We start from the raw sequence: 12,052 nt of genomic DNA on the forward strand, positions 1-12,052 counted from the left end.
AACAAAGAATACAGCCTATCATCGTTCGAAACTCCTTCATCATTGGAAATCGAACTTATTCTCAAGAAGCTCAAACCATCTTCCCATCCTCTGGATACCATACCCTCCAATCTTCTCCTAGCGACTCCTAACACCATTTCTAAACCTATAGCAGACATCATCAACTGCTCCTTAATACAAGGAAAGGTCCCAGATCAACTCAAAATAGCCGTTCTGAAACCTTTACTAAAAAAACCAAACCTTTCAACGGATGACCCTGCAAATTTCCGCCCTATCGCTAACCTTCCCCTGATCTCAAGAGTGATGGAAAGATTCGTCAACAAGCAATTGTCGGAATACCTGGAGGATAACAACATTCTCTCCCCTTTCCAGTTCGGCTTCAGGAAATCTCAAAACACTGAAGCACTTCTAACATCGTTATCTGACACCATCCTTCTTAATCTCGAAAAAAAACAACCTTACCTCCTCGCTCTTCTTGACCTATCCACCGCATTTGACACAGTCAACCATACCATCCTACTCGAGCGGCTATCCGACATAGGAATTCAAGGAGAAGCTCATAACTGGTTCCAATCGTTCCTGGAGAACAGATTCTACAAAGTAAAAATCAATAATGAAGAATCACATCCTATCAAATCAACTCGAGGAGTACCACAAGGATCATCTCTCTCTCCTACGCTATTTAATATTTACCTGCTTCCACTCTGCCACTTACTCTCTAACCTCAAGCTAAAACATTATATTTTCGCTGATGACATTCAGATCCTCATGCCCATCACAGAATCACTGCAAAAAACTTGGGCACATTGGAATTTCTGCTTACAAGCTATCAACTCTCTACTATCCAGCTTGAACCTCATACTCAATCCAAACAAGACAGAAATCCTCATCATCTCACCAGACGAAAACCACACCCCTACCAACTCCCAAAGCGTAACACAATTCTCAAAACTAACTACTAACCTATCCACCTCCGTCAGAGACCTGGGGGTGCGTCTCGATAACAAATTCAACCTAAAATCCTTCATTACCAACACAACTAAAGAATGCTATTTCAAACTCCAAGTGCTGAAAAATCTGAAACCTCTTCTTCACTTCAGTGACTTCCGGCTAGTAGTCCAGTCTATAATTCTGTCTAAGCTGGACTACTGCAACTCTCTACTGCTAGGTCTTCCAGCTTTATCCACCAGACCATTACAGATTGTGCAGAATGCCGCAGCAAGGCTACTCACCAACACAAATAAAAGAGCCCACATAACACCTATTCTTCACAGCCTCCACTGGCTTCCTATAAAAGCTAGAATCACCTACAAGACACTATCTATGATCCACAAGGATATCATGGGCATCGCCCACCTAAATCTAAACTCGCAACTCCGCCTTCACACATCACAAAGACCCATCAGGTACAACTACAAAGGTTCCTTATATGCTCCCCTGATCAAAACTACACTAACAAAACGAGCACTCTCCACAGCCGGGCCCACACTCTGGAACTCACTACCGCCGGATCTACGCCAAGAGACTTGTCATCTAACTTTTAAAAAAAAAACCTAAAAACGTGGCTTTTCAGGCAAACCTATACAGAACCACAAGATCACTCAGACACCGGTCAAAGAGAAAAATAGTCCAACATCAGATCCTAGATCACCCTTACTCCGCTCAAGATCCAACCGCGTCAGATCTGAACAACACACCTGCTTAAGACTTCTTCTCTGATTCATCAGTCTTCTTTAACTCATGCATACCTTGGATTTTTTGCACATCAACCACATATCACAATTTAGTCTACCCTTTAATTATTCTAGATATTTATTCTCGCTTTAAACATCCCGTACTTTTATCCACGTCCTGTTGACGAGTTATTATTATTATTATCTATGTAATATTTAATTTTATTATCTATATCTATATGTTATTTGTTATATGTTATTCATATGTTAAGAAACGCTGTTCAATGTAACGCCTTTATTGCGACAGTTCTGTTCTATGTAAACCGACCTGATTCAATACTTGTATTGAGAATGTCGGTATATAAAAATCCGAAATAATAATAATAATAATAAGGTGGGCGGAGCAGAGACATCAGACAGCGACGGACACAACAAGTATATTTCTCTTTCTCCAGTGGTGCACTGCATGCAGAATCTGTCGTCTTGGGGTTTCCAGTTCATTTTTTGTCTACATTTTCCTATTTCTAAATTGTGGTACATTAGGTATTAGGTGAGGGTCTGTCTATGTTCTGCACATGTGACAGAGATCAGGTATTTTATTGGTGTTTATTTTCTGTTTACAAATATGTAGAAGTTTTCTTATTCTGTTTTCTTAGTAGGAAGTGTATTGGTGTTCTAGAACTCGGTATAATATTTGCAGTGCTGCTTTTCATAGATACAATTTTTGCTGTTCGATTCTTGAGAGTTTGTGTTGTTTTGTTATGACAAGTTGCTACATAGTTTTGGAATGTGTTTTTTATTGGGTTTTGTTTTATTTCCAAAATGCTTGGTAGTGGAGAGTGTATTGCTTTTACCAAGATGACACCATAATTTCTACATTATGTACATTTTTATTTTATTTATTTAAAAGTATTTCTATACCGTCTTGAAAGAATGCCTGGATAGAGAGGGGAGGCGGGAGAGAGAATGCAAGTAGGGGAGAGGGTGGGAGGTGGGGAAAGGGAGATAGTGCTTGGAGGGAGGAAGAGTGGGGAGAGAATGCTTGGAGGAAGGGAAGATGTGGGATGGATGAAGAGAATGTGTGGAGGGAGCTCCTGGAGTGAGAGAGAGAGGGGACTGAATGAATGAATGAATGAATGGAAGAAGGAGTAGGAGAATGCTTGGATGGAGGAGGAAGGGAGGATAAAAAGTCTGGAGGAGGGTGAGAATGCCTGGAGGGATGGTGGGAGGAGGAAAAAGAGAGAGAGAATGTATAGAGGAGGGATGGGGTGCCACTGACTTTTTTCACCCAGGGCGCCATTTGCCCTACAATGGCCCTGTTGTGCAAATTTAAAATTGGTGTAACCATGTTTAAGATATGGGAAACAAATATCTTTTTTTCTCTGTCTCATCTGAAACCCCAAGTTTGGCCTTATTCGCATAAAGAAAGCAGAGTTGCTTACCTGTAACAAGTCTTCTCCTAGGAGAGCAGGATGTTAGTCCTCACACATGAGTGACATCATCAGATGGAGCCCGGCACGGAAAACATCTGTCAAAGTTTCTAGAACTTTAACTGGCACATTGAGCATGCCAAGCGTGCAACTATCCGCGCGGCCAAGCGGAGTCCCCCTTCAGTCTCTTTACAGAGAATTACAAAAATAAAATAAACTTAAAATGAAACCCAACTCTGTGGGATGGCGGGCAGGTTTCGTGAGGAGTAACATCCTGCTGTCCTAGGAGAACACCTGTTACAGGTAAGCAACTCTGCTTTCTCCTATGTCAAGCAGGATGGTAGTCCTCACACATAATACCTAGTTGCAGGCTGTTTTCGAACGGAGTAGACCAATGGGCACAACAACCTAGGTGCTGTTGGTACCGGAGGAAGACAGTCTGAGCCCGGACAATAGGTCCGTAGGCAGAAGAGTTGGGTTTAGACCTGAAAAAGTTTACGGAGGACAGATTGGCCAAAGCTGCTATCTTGTCAGCCATCTCTGACCAGGCAGTAGTGAGCGGCGAACGTGTGAAGAGAACTCCATGTCGCAGCTTTGCAGATCTCTGTCGTAGAGACTGCTCTCAAATTGGCCACTGAAGTTGCCATGGCTTTGACGGAGTGAGTCTTAATGTGGCCCCCAAGTTGCTTTCCCACTTGTGTGTAGTAGAAAGAAATGCAGTCTGCCAACCAGGCAGACAAGCTATGCTTGATTATAGCAACTCCCATTCTGTTCTTATCAAACGAGATAAAGAGTTGTGTGGACTGCCTATGGCCTGCTGTCCTCTCAGAGTGTGCAAGGGCCATTCACCTGAGTGCGAATCAGGTCTGGAAAAGAAAGTGGGTAGGATGATAGACTGGTTCAGATGGAAGTCCAATACCACATTAAGCAAGAACTTAGGGTGAGTAGAGAGAACTACCTTATCATGGAAGAACTTCGTATAAGGTGGGTACGTTACCAACACTTGAAGTTCACTGACTCAACATTTTGAGGTGACCGCAACCAAGAATATGACCTTCCAGGTCAGATATTTCAGGTCACACATGCAGATAGGCTTGAAGAGATCCTTTCTAAGACGAGCCAAGACCACATTAAGTTCCCAAGAAACAGGCAGAGGACGCTGAGGCGGCTTCAACTGAAGCAGACCCCACATGAAATGTCCAATCAAGGGTTGTACTGAGATGTGCACACCATTCACCCCGTGATGCACTCTGATGCACCATTCACCCCGCTGAGATGCACTCTGACTAAGTTGGTCTTTAACTCAGCTTCCAACAGATGCAGCAGGTAGTCCAAGAGCTTCAGGGTGGAGCAGGTAAATGGGTCCATCCCATGCTGCTCACACCAGACAGCAAACCTCCTCCACTTCAAGCTGTACAAATTTCTAGTCAAAGGCTCCTTGGAGGCAACCAAAACTCAAGATACATTGTCAAACAAAGCCAGGGGCTCAATACTAGCCTTTCAACATCCAGGCCGTTAGAGACAATGCCCTAAGGTTGGGATGGCACAGCCTGCCCTGATCCTGTGTGACTAAGGTCAGGGAGGTTCCCAGACTGATCGGGTTCTGGAGAGAGAAGTCCTGCAGAAGTGGGAACCAAGCCTGCCGCAGCCAATAGGGGGCTATGAGGATCATGGTTCCCCCTCCTTTCAAAGCTTCAGGAGCATCCTCATCATCAGCAGAAGTGGAGGATACACATACAGAAGCCCCTTGCCTCAGTGGCGGGCAAAGGCATTCAAGGCTGGTTTGCTGTTCTCCCCGTGGAGGGAGCAAAAAGACTTTACCTTGTTGTTGCCGGGGGAGGCAAACAGATCCACGACTGGGATGCCCCAAACACAGAAGATCTTGTTCACTACCGCTGGGTCCAGGGACCATTCGTAGGGCCAAAAAGCCCGACTGAGACAGTCCGCCACTACATTCTCTGTCCCCGCCAGGTACACAGCTCGAAGTGACTTACCCTGAGAGCAGGTCCAAGACCAAATCTGAACTGCCTCCTGGCACAGGAGGAATGACCCCATGCCCCCCATTTGTTGATGTACCACATCATCACCTGATTGTCGGTCTGGATTAGGACCGATTTGGTCACAAGGCGATCCTGGAATGCGCACAGGCCATAACGATTGCCCAGAGCTCCAGGAAATTGATTTGACACTGAACTTCCTGAGCCGACCACAGGCCCTGGGTGTGGAGCCCCTCCATATGGGCACCCCACCCCAGTGCGGATGCATCACTGGTGAGAACAACCTGGAAAGAAGGGGATTGAAAAAGGACCCCTTGCTCCAAATTGGCCACTTTTTCCCACCAGGATAAGGAGGTCTGAAGCGGCAGCGTGACACATATCCATACACTGAGGTCCTGGAAGACTTGCTGCCACTGGGACTGCAGGGTCCTCAGGGCTCTGCGCGTGTGCAGGTGGACAAAGGGTGTGACATGGACTGTGGCCACCATATGACCCAGAATGCGGAGCATGAGGCGGGGTGTGACTCGGTGGCTCTGGCCCATCATGCCCTTCAAAGCCGCCAGGGTGAGTGCTTGGTCGCAGGGCAAATAAGCCTTGGCCTCTGCCGTGTCCAGGCGAGCGTCGATAAAATTCAGGCACAACAACGGGGTTAGATGGGACTTCAAGTAGTTAATGACAAACCGGAGAGACTCCAGCACCTTGATGGTCAAGCGCAGGGACCGAAGCGTTCTCTCTTGGGAAGTGCTCTTGATTAACCAGTCATCTAAATAGGGGAATATCTGTGTTCCCAAATGGCACAGGTGTGCTCTCACCGGTGCTAGACATTTGGTGAAGATGTGATATGCCAAGATGAGGTTGAATGGCAGCACCCTGTATTGAAAATGCTGGTGCCTACTAGGAAGCGGAGGTATCTCCGGTGACTGTGGGAGATCTCAATGTGAGCGTACGCGTCTTTGAGATCGAGGGAGCAAAGCCAGTCCCGCTCTGCAAGAGAGGGATTAGAGTGCCGAGGGACACCATTTTGAACGTCTCTCGTTTGAGACAACAGTTCAAGGCTCTCAGGTGTAGGATGGGACAGAGTCCCCCGGGCTTCTTGGGGATCAGGAAATATCGGGAGTAAAATATCATCCCCTGCTGTAGCAGAGGGTAGAGAGCTCAAACAACAGTATTTCCTGATGGGAAGACTGACCCCAAGAGGGGCATGGGGGAGAATCCCAGGGTACATCAGGAAGTTTAGATGATACCCCCGGAAAATGATGGAGAGGACCCACCGGTCCGAGGTAATCGTTAACCAGCGATCCAGAAAGCATTGTAGACGGCCTCCTACTGGAGGGGCTGGTGCCAAGGGCATAATGACTAGACTTATGCTCCCTCTCTCCCAGTCAAAGCCCCGTAGCAGGGCTCTGCTGAGGTGCTGGTTGAGGTCTAGGGGCCCGTGGCTGCTTAGAGAGGCCTCTAGAGGATACCTGCTGAGAACATCCGCAGGAAACGGGAGGGTAATACTTCCTCTGGCAGTGAAAGGACCTAAGAGCCCCTTGCCTTGCTGATCTTCTGCTGGAGGAGGGGGAGTCCAAGGTATTAGCCAAAAGATGATGGAGGGTTTCATGATGATCTTGTAGCTGAGCCACAGCATCTTGGACCTTATCTCCAAAAAGGTTTTCCCCTGTACAGGGGAGGTCCGCCAGCTTCTTCTGTATCTCAGGCCGAAGATCCAAAGTTCTGAGCCAGGCCATCCTGCAGGCTCCGATGCCCGCTGCAGCCATGCAAATTGATGTCTCAAAAACGTTGTACATGGAATGCACATCATGCTTACCACACTCGAAGCCCTGCTGGACCAGTGCCAAGAATGCATCCTGTTGCTGTTGAGGGAGGCGTTCTGCCATTTCCTGAACCTTCTTCTAGAGGTTCCAGGATGCTGGGCCACATACAACTGGAAGGAGGTGATATAGGCTATTAATATTGCCCCCGGAACATCTTCCTACCCAATGCGTCCTCTTCCCTATGTTCTCGTCCCGGAGGCATGGAAGCAATGATTCGGGACCGTTAGGCCTTTTTGAGGGCAGATTCCACTACCACAGACAGGTGGGGGAGCTGACACCGCTCAAAACCTAGGGACTTCTGTACAAGGTAGACAGTGTCAGCCTTCCTGTTCACCGGTGACACAGATACAGGATGTTCCTAGATGCGTAGGAGCAACTCTTTGAAGATCTCGTGCACGGGAACAGGTACCATCTCTTTTGGCGCATTCACAAACTGGAGCACCTCCAGCATGTGTTGTCTGGCATCCTCTTCCTTCAGGAGATAGAAGGCAATAGACTCGGCCATGGTGCAGACGAAACCGGCAAAGGTTAAGTCTTCTGGTGGAAACCGGTGCCACTCCTCCAGGGGGGACAGTTCCAAGAGGACATCGGAGGAGACATCAGAGGAGGACTCAGAAGTATCGTCCCCCCCACAGATTGTACGGAGCTTCCTCCTCACTGAAATCCTCAGGCGAGGTCAATGGGAGACCTGTTCTCCCTGCCTTTGGCCTGGGCCCTGAGGGCACCAAGGGCATCAATTGCATTGATGGCACCAAGGCCCCCAAAGGACCTGGCACTGGAGCCAGAAGTGGCAGATGGGGCGCAGAGGTCTCGATGGCCCTAGAAGCACCAAGCCTTCCTCCTCAGAGGAACCAGTAATGGTTATCGCCCTGGAGGGAGGAGAGAATAATGGCCACCGGGGGACCAAAGAACCCCCGGGCACTGACTGCATAGGGAGGACTCCCAGCAAGACATCAAGGCACTCCAACAGCAGTGCTAGGATCAAGGGATTAAGCTCCAGCATCACCAGTGGCATCGATGGAGCCAGCAGTTTGATACCTCTGAGAACTCGGAGCACTGCCAACTGAACCCTGCAATCCAGCTCCTCCTTGAAGGTTGCCATGAGTAAGGAGGGTGGAGGAGGAGCAGGTGCCACCGAATCGCCCTTGGAACGAGGGGTATCGGTTCCCCACACTGACATGGGGAGCGCCTCAGACTTCCAGGCTCGATCGAGGGCAAGGCCTCGTCGCCGAGGGGCCCGTCAAGGGCAACCCAGCCGATGCTGGTATCTTCCCAGAACCGGTGCCATGCGCCGATGGCAATCGGTGGCAATGCTGGCTCAATCTCCTACGATGCTCGGCTTGGTCTTTCCACGGTGCCAAGGAGAGTAAGGAATCCGACATCCTGGAACGCGAGGACATCGATAACAGTCAATCCCCAGCGCCCCTCTCTGGGGGGGACCTGAAGGGGGGGTGGACACCAACGGTTCGTTGTCCAAAGGCTCTCCCTGACCCGTGGTATTGACACGCTGGATGCCAGTGTGGATGGCCCCAATTTCCTGGAGCCAAAAAGCATTTCCATTTTATCCAAACACACCCGACGACCTTTTGGGATCATCTGGTCGCAGAACCAGCAACCCCAGATGTCGTGCTATGCCCCCAGGCAAAGAATACAAACTTCATGCGGATCAGTCAAAGACATGGACCGCAGGCACTGATGAAAGCCGGAGGAAGCCATGCTTCGGGCCGGTACGCAGTCGGTGCAGGGCAGACACCGACGCCAAAAAACTCCTGGAACCAACCGCAAAGAAGGAAGAAGAAACTTACCATGCCGTCCTACTAACTAGGGGGACTAGATAAGAGGGACCCCGGCATGGATGCAATTGAAAAAAATCGCAAAAACTGGATGAAACTCTGAAAAATAGTGCAGAGCTCCACAACCGCGAGGCAACAGCATCGTTGAAAGAAAGAGACTGAAGGGGGACCCCACGCAGCCATGTGGAGAATGGCATGCTGGGCATGCTCAGTGTGCCAGTCAAAGTTCTAGAAACTTTGACAGAAGTTTTCCGTGGCGGGCTCCATCTGATGATGTCACCCATGAGTGAGGACTACCATCCTGCTTGTCCTAGGAGAATTTCTCAAGAGCTTGATGTAAATTTAATGACTTAATGTTTTAAAATATTCCTCTGTCAGTTGTCAAATGAACCACATTACCCTCTGCATGGACACACTATCAAACATCACTATAAAATGTACTTTTAAAAAAATCAGGATAATCATATCATTCCTGTACAAGCCAGAAACCAAATCATGACATTTGCTGTTTGAATACCCTCTCTGCCTAGAATGTATCCATAGATTATGTTCATTTGAATAGTGGACAGTAAACTTTTACTAAGACATTAGCTGCTACTTCTTTGGACATGACATAACATTATCTGATTACTTCCTGAGTATTTTTCATGATTCCACGAAAGGCACGTAAGAACTCACAAAGGCAGAGTGGTAGCATATCAAGTTAGCCACCATGTGAGAGATCAAAGTACAGGAGCGACTTCTCTACTTCAGATCTCTAAGTCAGTGGAGATTAAATACATTATGGATATAAAGTGATGGGGATGTATGAGCTCTGATACACTTTGATTTTCAACAAACTAGAAATAAGGACAGGAGAATATACAGAGAGATTATACGGCTCCATGGAGGGTGAAGGGTTGACTCTGAATGAAGAAGGTCATCTGCAGCCCATGCTCAGATGCTTGAGGGTAGGGATGATCTACTGCACAAGTAATAAAACTTTCCCAGGTTCCCTTACCTTTGCAAAACATTGTTATATATCTTTGTAGGAACTCTAAGGCATGTGTCTTTTAAATTTCTTGGCTTCGCTTTAGAGTGTGGAAAAATGAGAGAATACTTTGTCCAATTATTTGTGCAGCTCACAGAACCTGGAACACAAAGGATTCACAAGTATCTCTAACTCCAGCTGGTCCTCTGTTCTTCATTTCATGTGCTAGTTTGTTGTATTCAGTCTCCCAGTCTCAGTGGGCAGCTCAGCTTCACTCACAGTTATCAACATTATTTGATTGCAGTTCTAACAAACTCATCTCCAAAAGGATCATTTTTGAATCACTGCTGTACAGCACCTTTTCCAGTGACTTAAACATATTTTAGGCAAAGCTGAAGATTTGAAGCAGCGGTTCTATGGTCTTCACTAACAAAATACAGACATGTTCCTTCTTAAGCTTTATCCATCCTTTTCTTTTCCAGTTTCTATGCATCAAGTTACATATTACTCTGGCAGGTTATTTTGTGGTGGTTGTCTCATTATTTACCGTACCCAGGGCCATTGCTTCCATTAGGCAAACTAGGCAGTCACCTTGAGATCCAAAATTTTGGGGGCAGCAAAATCCCACCAGCACAAGGCCCAGGGGGGAAGAGCCAATACTGCCGTAGAAGGGAGCACTTTGCTGGAGCTGCTGCCAGTAAGTTGGAGGTAGGGGGTGCATGACCAAAGCTTTGCCTAGGGCATCAGATACTTTTGCATTGGCCTTGACAGTACCTCTCTGAAATACGTAACAGCACTACAGAGCTATATCCCCTACCCTGCAGTTCAGTGTTTTGTTACTTCTTTGAGGTGCAAAAGTTCCCCCATGGCTTTGAAGATTTTTGGGTGATAGTTTTATGATCTTATAGTCTGCCATTAACAGCTTTGACTATTCTTAGCCTCACAATATCACATGTGGTGCATCTGCATGCTTCCTTCTGACAGTACTAGCAGAAGTTTGGTTCTTCAGCCAAATAGAACAACATTGTTTTATTGTTTGGGCAGCTAAGGTGTCTTTGGCATCCGAGCATGGGCTGTTCTTTGCTCCACTGCACATGTATAAGTGTATTTCTGCTGGGTTAGGCAGCTCAAACTGGGAGTCAAGGGGTTGCCATGATGATCTCACAATTGTGTTCAATAATTGAGAGGTAATTCAAACAAGGACCTACATCATGTACCAGTATGTCTTTAAATCTAAACTCTGTCTCCATCTTTTCACCAAATGTTGCCCCATGGCCTCTTCTTCTTATTGACTGTCCTCTCTGCCATGTACAGGCTTCCAAGTTGTTTATATTGGTCTCAGCATTCAGAAGATATGTTTATATGGTAAGTGTGACAAGCCTGCTTCATCACTTCATGGCTGCTTTGCAGCTTACTGCACAGTTGTGATATTAATCCATTCTTTATTGGAAACTATAAAAAAGGCAATATAAAGCTGTTTGGAAACCAAAACCAAATGTTTAAATATGGAATATAAAAAATGTTTTTATGAAGTTCTTTTTCCAAATAATAAATCTGGACTAAAACTGTTTTTTATAATTAAGCTGTTAAAAAGATAACTTAGGTTATTGCTATAGACTGTAAGTTTATAAAAAATAAATATAATTTTCATCTCCGTGGCCCATTTTTCATCCAGTCAGGCGCCCAATGTACATTACAGCTTTATTTTTCAGAAACAAAGATGCAGCTGTCTCTAGGATGACTTAATAGCACGTCTGTAATGCCTGGACTACTGGAAAGTTGGCTAGGAGAGAAGGAATAGTGCAATCATTCTTGTTACCTAATTAGAGTTAGTCAGACTGAAGCATGAAGGGATAAGGAATCACTGGCAGAGAAGCGACTGTGACCCAGATCCGATTATTCTTCCTGACTCATAATTCAGTGTTCTGATCACCACACCATACCTCCTTCCGAACTGCGGCACACGTAAGAGAACTTACCAAACTAATTCACCAATTCAGTGGGTAAACAGAGTTAAACTAATTCACCAATTCAATGGGTAAACAGAGTTAAAATGCCCAAATCAGTGAGCCCCAATCTGCAAATGTAAAAAGAACTGGAGATCTATCTTACGAGGTGGTGGTGCTTTGGAAGGGGAAGAGCCCTCTGCATCAAACTGTAAAGAGAGGTTATCAGCTATGACCAAGACAGTTGTTAGATCTCGATTTACACAATTAACGTTCACCAAACCCAGGATAGGAATATAATAAAAATATTTAAACTTCTGACTAACTCTGCTCCATCAGATGAAATATAAAAGGAAAAGAGAGGAGTCTGAAGCAACTGGCAACACAAGTAAAAGGATGCAAACTAGCTCTTTTTAGACCAGA

The 12,052-nt window shown here is 46.3% G+C and overlaps 1 protein-coding gene across 12 annotated transcripts in view; it reads left to right on the forward strand.

Annotated features, from left to right (window-relative positions):
• Positions 1–12,052, forward strand: part of MAGI2 (membrane associated guanylate kinase, WW and PDZ domain containing 2) — a 1,548,202-nt gene that overhangs the window by 1,457,624 nt on the left and 78,526 nt on the right. The window lies entirely within an intron of this gene.

This window comes from Rhinatrema bivittatum, chromosome 9, assembly GCF_901001135.1.
Source record: "Rhinatrema bivittatum chromosome 9, aRhiBiv1.1, whole genome shotgun sequence".
Lineage (NCBI taxonomy): Eukaryota > Metazoa > Chordata > Amphibia > Gymnophiona > Rhinatrematidae > Rhinatrema > Rhinatrema bivittatum.